Raw genomic sequence first — 6,351 nt, 5'->3', positions numbered from 1 at the left:
AAAAAAAAAAAAAAAAAAAAAAAAAAAAAAAAAAAAAAAAAAAAAAAAAAAAAAAAAAAAAAAAAAAAAAAAAAAAAAAAAAAAAAAAAAAAAAAACACAGATACCGTGTTTTGAAGTGATCTTACGTCAAATTATAAGTAGCTATAAAATTAGATACATAAAAGGATAAAAAATGATTCGTTATAATTAGTTAATGAAATCAATAATATTCGAGAAAAAAACCCTAAACTTTTATTTTTATAAAAAAAAAATGCAAAATGGTTATTTAAAAAGAAATATTAATAAATAAAAAATAGGAGCCTCGAGAATTTTATTTATTTTAAAATTTTTATTTGAGACAAGGAGGTTCTAGATAACGTTTTTTGAGACCTCCTTTTTAACATAATGATTTGAAAGTGATGATACATACATCTAGAGGTTACGAGATTCTACGTGTAATCATATTTTTCGATAAATACAATATTAGGTAAACATAATTTCGTGTAGTATTAGAAATACATAATTTTCTGAAACCGACGTTATTATGATGGTAATAAATTTTAGTATAAAAATATTCAGTAGTACACCTTTTTACTAGCTAATGGGTCAGCCTGTTCTCGAGAAAGCCATACAATCTTATCAAAGCTCTAAAAGTTAAACCTACCCGTGTTCCCAATTAACGTAACAATTTACGAACACTCGCGTTAAAATCGGTTCTTTTTGCTAAACCTAGTAGTAAAGTTTTTTAAACAGTTCATCTTTATTGTACAAATTACCTAAAAAGTGGCTAATATGAGACAAAAATTGGTTTCTAATTGAAGAAAAGAAGTAAAGTGAATAAAAAAAAGGACAAACATAATTATTAATTAAAATAATTAATTAAGTGAAACAATAAACTTTAGGGCACATGATATCAATCCCTATTTACTTCTTAAATTCAAATAAAGTTTTATATTTATATTAATTTATTGAAGGAAAATAAAATAAAATTACCCAATTGAAAAATTCGAAATAATATTGACTTTAAATCTTTTTATTTTAAAGACATAAATATTCGATGGTAAAATATTATGACGTCATGTTTTTATTATTTATCGAAAAAATATCGATATATGAGAGATTAATTTAATTTTTTTTATTGTAGATATATAAAATAATGAATTATACATATATATATATTAAAATAATGAAAATTTTATGAATTAATTTAGTTTATAGATTGGATTTAAACGAACCAACTTGAATTTATTATTAATAATGAAATATATATTTTTTTCTTACGATACAAGTTGTATACACATATATTCATTTAATTTTTATTTATTATTTATTCTTCAACAACTTTTAAAATTAATTTTTAATTATTTAGAAAATGAAATTTCAAAATATTAAGTGAAATTGAGCGATAAATTTTAATTAAATATTTAAAAATAAATAAACAGATGTTTTATATATTAATTTTATTAAAATAAAACTTAAATAAATGATTCGAATAATCTAAATTGGTAACGTAGAAATATATATGATTTGAAACTCTAAATTAAAATATATATTTTAAAAAATAAAAAATGTATGAAAAAGTTGGAAAAGAAAGTGGGTTTAAGAAGAAAGCATGATGAGTTTAAAGTCATGATTGCCCCTTGGCTTCATTTAATTTTCTTCTTTTTTTTATTTAATTTAATTTTAATTTTTAAAATATTATACTAAATATAATATAATATTAAGGGTTTATGTTTTTTGGTTAACCCAAAAGCTGAATCAATCAGCCAACCATGCATTAGCTTAGCACATGGTTTTGTATTTTCTCCCATTATAATTCATTTTTATTTAATTATCAGAATATTTTCAATTCAACAAATAATTCATTCCATCTTAAAATTAATCTAACACGTTTAAAAAGATTTAAATGAATAATCTACCGAAAATTTTAATATTATACAAATTACAGTAAAAATTAAATGTAATAATTTTTTTTGAGATTAATTTAGATATGCCTAAGGAGGGTAATTTTGAGATTAATTTATTTTAATTTTGTAATAATTTATTTGAGTAAAATATTGTGAAAAGAAAAAGATATTTGTGTGAAAAGGCACAAAATCTGAACCAAGATTTGAGGGCACAATAAACAATGATGGTTCATGTAATTGGATGAGAGATTTGAGAGAAACAGGTGAGGAATTTGTTTGCTTAATTTGCAAATAAAAACATTAACTAAATTCTGTTAACACTTTGAATGCATGGATTTGGATGCTTTTTATAATTAATTAAATGGGTTAAATAAAATAAAATAGAATTTATTTGGTTTGTAAAGTCGCATGTAATTTAATGTAAATGGTTTGTTTTTAATAAATAATAATAATAAATAATAAATAATAAATAATAAATAATAATAATGTTGGAAATCGACTGCAGAATTAAAGCAATGGAAAAGAATAGGATGTGTTGCCTTCCACTCTTTATATTATTATGACGACTTATTTTAGCTCAACTATTAAAAGGGTAGAAAATTGAATCCTCACTCTTTAGAATAGAAACAAGTGTCTTATCTACTGAGTTATACAAATTTCTCCTTTCCATAAATAAATTCTTTCGACCTGCTTTCATCATTGATTATGTTCGTGACTGTATTTTTCGATAAGAAAAAGATAGGTAGAATCATACTTTTTTATTTTTTTGGTATTAATTTAATTTAGAATGAGTAATTAAAAATAAGATTCCACACAATTCTTGGTCGGTAAAGTTGAATTATGAAGGCAAAAGATATGGATTAAAGAGACATAATGTTGGAGATGTGTTTTGTTTTCTTGTGATGGAAGTGTGTTTAAAAGGTCAAATTATGTTAGCTAATGATATCAAATCCTTTGGAAAAGTTACCACCTTTGCCAAACCACGCTTCACTATCTCTTAATTTCATTCAAAATTTCCCCAATTACTTCGCATTACACAATAATATGACATATTGTCATTTAGCTGTCCATGTAAATCATTCTCCGACTTGTTTCAAACCTGTATTTTTCCATCAAAATTTACCACTTGTTTGGCGGTGCCTTCTCTTCTATGAACGCCCTACCACTTGTTTGGCGACCTGATCTAGAGAGAGCTTAGAGTAAGGGCTTGACCCCACTTATTTTTGTACAAACCGTATAAAAAAAAAAAAGTGATAGCTCGTACTTGTTAGGGTGGAGGAAAGTTATCTGTTCATCTACCTAAACTCGGGTTTAAGTAAAGGATGCTCTCAAAGGTGAAAGGCCATGNCCTTTCCATAAATAAATTCTTTCGACCTGCTTTCATCATTGATTATGTTCGTGACTGTATTTTTCGATAAGAAAAAGATAGGTAGAATCATACTTTTTTATTTTTTTGGTATTAATTTAATTTAGAATGAGTAATTAAAAATAAGATTCCACACAATTCTTGGTCGGTAAAGTTGAATTATGAAGGCAAAAGATATGGATTAAAGAGACATAATGTTGGAGATGTGTTTTGTTTTCTTGTGATGGAAGTGTGTTTAAAAGGTCAAATTATGTTAGCTAATGATATCAAATCCTTTGGAAAAGTTACCACCTTTGCCAAACCACGCTTCACTATCTCTTAATTTCATTCAAAATTTCCCCAATTACTTCGCATTACACAATAATATGACATATTGTCATTTAGCTGTCCATGTAAATCATTCTCCGACTTGTTTCAAACCTGTATTTTTCCATCAAAATTTACCACTTGTTTGGCGGTGCCTTCTCTTCTATGAACGCCCTACCACTTGTTTGGCGACCTGATCTAGAGAGAGCTTAGAGTAAGGGCTTGACCCCACTTATTTTTGTACAAACCGTATAAAAAAAAAAAAGTGATAGCTCGTACTTGTTAGGGTGGAGGAAAGTTATCTGTTCATCTACCTAAACTCGGGTTTAAGTAAAGGATGCTCTCAAAGGTGAAAGGCCATGGGGAGATACCGTCTATAATCTATGGATCTCCGATCAGGAAATGGTTTTTGTTTTTCTTTTTTTGACAAAGTTTCAACAAATGGGTAGGGGTTTTAGATTAGGGTTGATGAAAAGGGAGATGAAAAGAGGGATGGGGTTTGGAAAGGAATTGGGGAATAATGGAGGTGGACCAATCCAAAGCATAGTACCACGGCTTAGTGAAGAGAATTTGAATAAATGAAAAACATGGGTGTTGTTCTCACAAGAGGATGAGACAGCTTCCCACCAAACAAAGCCAAGCTGGTGCTGCCTTTGGGGTCTTTGATAGCTGCATTTCTCTTAATTATTTCACCCCTCAGGCTGCTCACTATTCATCCACTTTCTCTTTTAACCATTCCCTCCCTCTTCCTATCCTTTACCTTGTTCTTCCCATGACTTGTGTGTGGATGTAATGTGATGTATAATCATCTTCAATTTGAATTTTACAGTCAACCCATGATCTAATGTATCATGGCCAGCATGTTGCTTTGCTAGGACCCTCAAGGTTTATGGACATTGTATTCTCATGATACCAAGATATAGAATTTGAAGTTGTTTCTTTGTCCACGATGTCCTATAATATCATATGAGGCGATAGAGTAGTCATTTGGAGTTCGAATGACATGTTTTTTTAGGGACCTCAAATTCAAAGACGATAGTTTTCCTCTATACTAGAATTGTAATGGGAGACATGAACTGATTATCCACAAACTTGTAGATGGATAATTTCTTTTTTGTAAGAAAAGAGGGCAGCTATGTCCCAGATTTGACCTATCATGTGATGGCTTTGAAGATGGAGTGGGGTTTTGAGATGGGTTGGACATATCTAAGAGGAAAATGGAGTTCAGTAGAAGTAGGACTTGTAGTTGAATTTAGAGGACAGTTTTAATCTATAACAACATAATGGGTCAAAACAAACAATATCTACTAAACACCAGGCGGTGTGCCAGCGAGGACATTGGGCCCTTAAAGGAGTAAATTGTGAGATCTCATATCGGTTGGAGAGAGGAACAAATCATTCCTTACAAGGGTGTGGAAACCTCTCCCTAGTATACGCGTTTTAAAACTGTGAAACAAACGACGATACATAACGGGCTAAAACAGACGATATCTATTAGCGGTGGGCTTGAACTATTACATAATCTCTATCGAATAACAAATGCAGGGAGGAAAAGATCAAAGGAAAAAGCTTCATTGGGATCTGAGTTCTGAGGGAAAAGATCTCCGGAAAAATACAGATACATGCAGAGAGGCAGCTGCCAAAAGGAAAATAAAGGATGGACCCTTGCAAAATCCAAACACAATAAAGTACCTATTAACAACATTATTACTACCATTATTTCTTTCTCAGTGATGAGCTACTCAGAAAAAAGGACCACCATTGTAATGGTAGAGATACATCAACTAAAGAGAGGGATGTGGGACAATGCTTGGGGGAATGACATCTGATGATCCATATCTGATGGTTGACAGGGAAGAGAGATGAGATGGTTGTGTGTGCAACTGTATGTATTGAATTGCTTCTGCTAAAGAGAGGCTTTTTATGAGTAAATATGATAATGAAAAGAAGTAGGCAGCCTAAATTAGGACCACCCGAGTGGTTTCTTTCCAACTGCGAGTATAGAGTGGTCCTTAATATGGTGACAATCATAAGATTGTAAAAGGAAAGAGAGGCGTCAATGGTACAAACCTCTAATGCAATCTGAATTCGTACAGCATATCTTGTAAGATTTGTCACAACATGGCCATCAACGCTGTCCTTTTTCTCCTCCTGCACATGTATATACATTTAGATATTATATGATATATGATATAGACATACTTCTCAAAAGAACATTCAAACTCAACCAAGCTATAAACATTTTGGTTGGTAGGAGTTGTTTTTCAGCTTTGTTGCTCCTTGCACTGTTTGCAACTCAAAGAAATGAACCTGATGGACCTGCATTATACATAATCTCCATGTGGATTTCATTTAGAGTAGGGTTTTTGAGTTCAGTTAGCCGAATCATTCATTGGCTAAGTCATTCATTCTTTCTGTATTACATCGGGATGAAGAACAATTCATGGCAATGCTGATGCTTTAAGTAGCAATCCATGTCCCTCCCATCCGAACCAGGGAATGTCGTTACGGTTTTCTTTTAACAAATTCCAGCCCAAGCCAAAGGCCCTCCTGGCGTCTCAATACATCTAGACAGGCCAGGATGAACCAAATTACGAAGAAGGAATCTTCAGCACCTGGCCCAAAAAGTGGACTTTTCACTAGCAAAATGTTAATAAAACTCGGGGAATAGTCTATTAGCAATTGCAAGCATTCAATTGATCACAAAACTAGACAGTCATATCTAAAATAACTCAACATTAGCTAGTTTTTTTTAAGACTTCTGAATTAAAGTAATAATTGACACATTTGGA

The sequence above is a fragment of the Cucurbita pepo genome, chromosome LG05, assembly GCF_002806865.2.
Source record: "Cucurbita pepo subsp. pepo cultivar mu-cu-16 chromosome LG05, ASM280686v2, whole genome shotgun sequence".
Lineage (NCBI taxonomy): Eukaryota > Viridiplantae > Streptophyta > Magnoliopsida > Cucurbitales > Cucurbitaceae > Cucurbita > Cucurbita pepo.
This window is presented reverse-complemented; position numbering follows the sequence as displayed.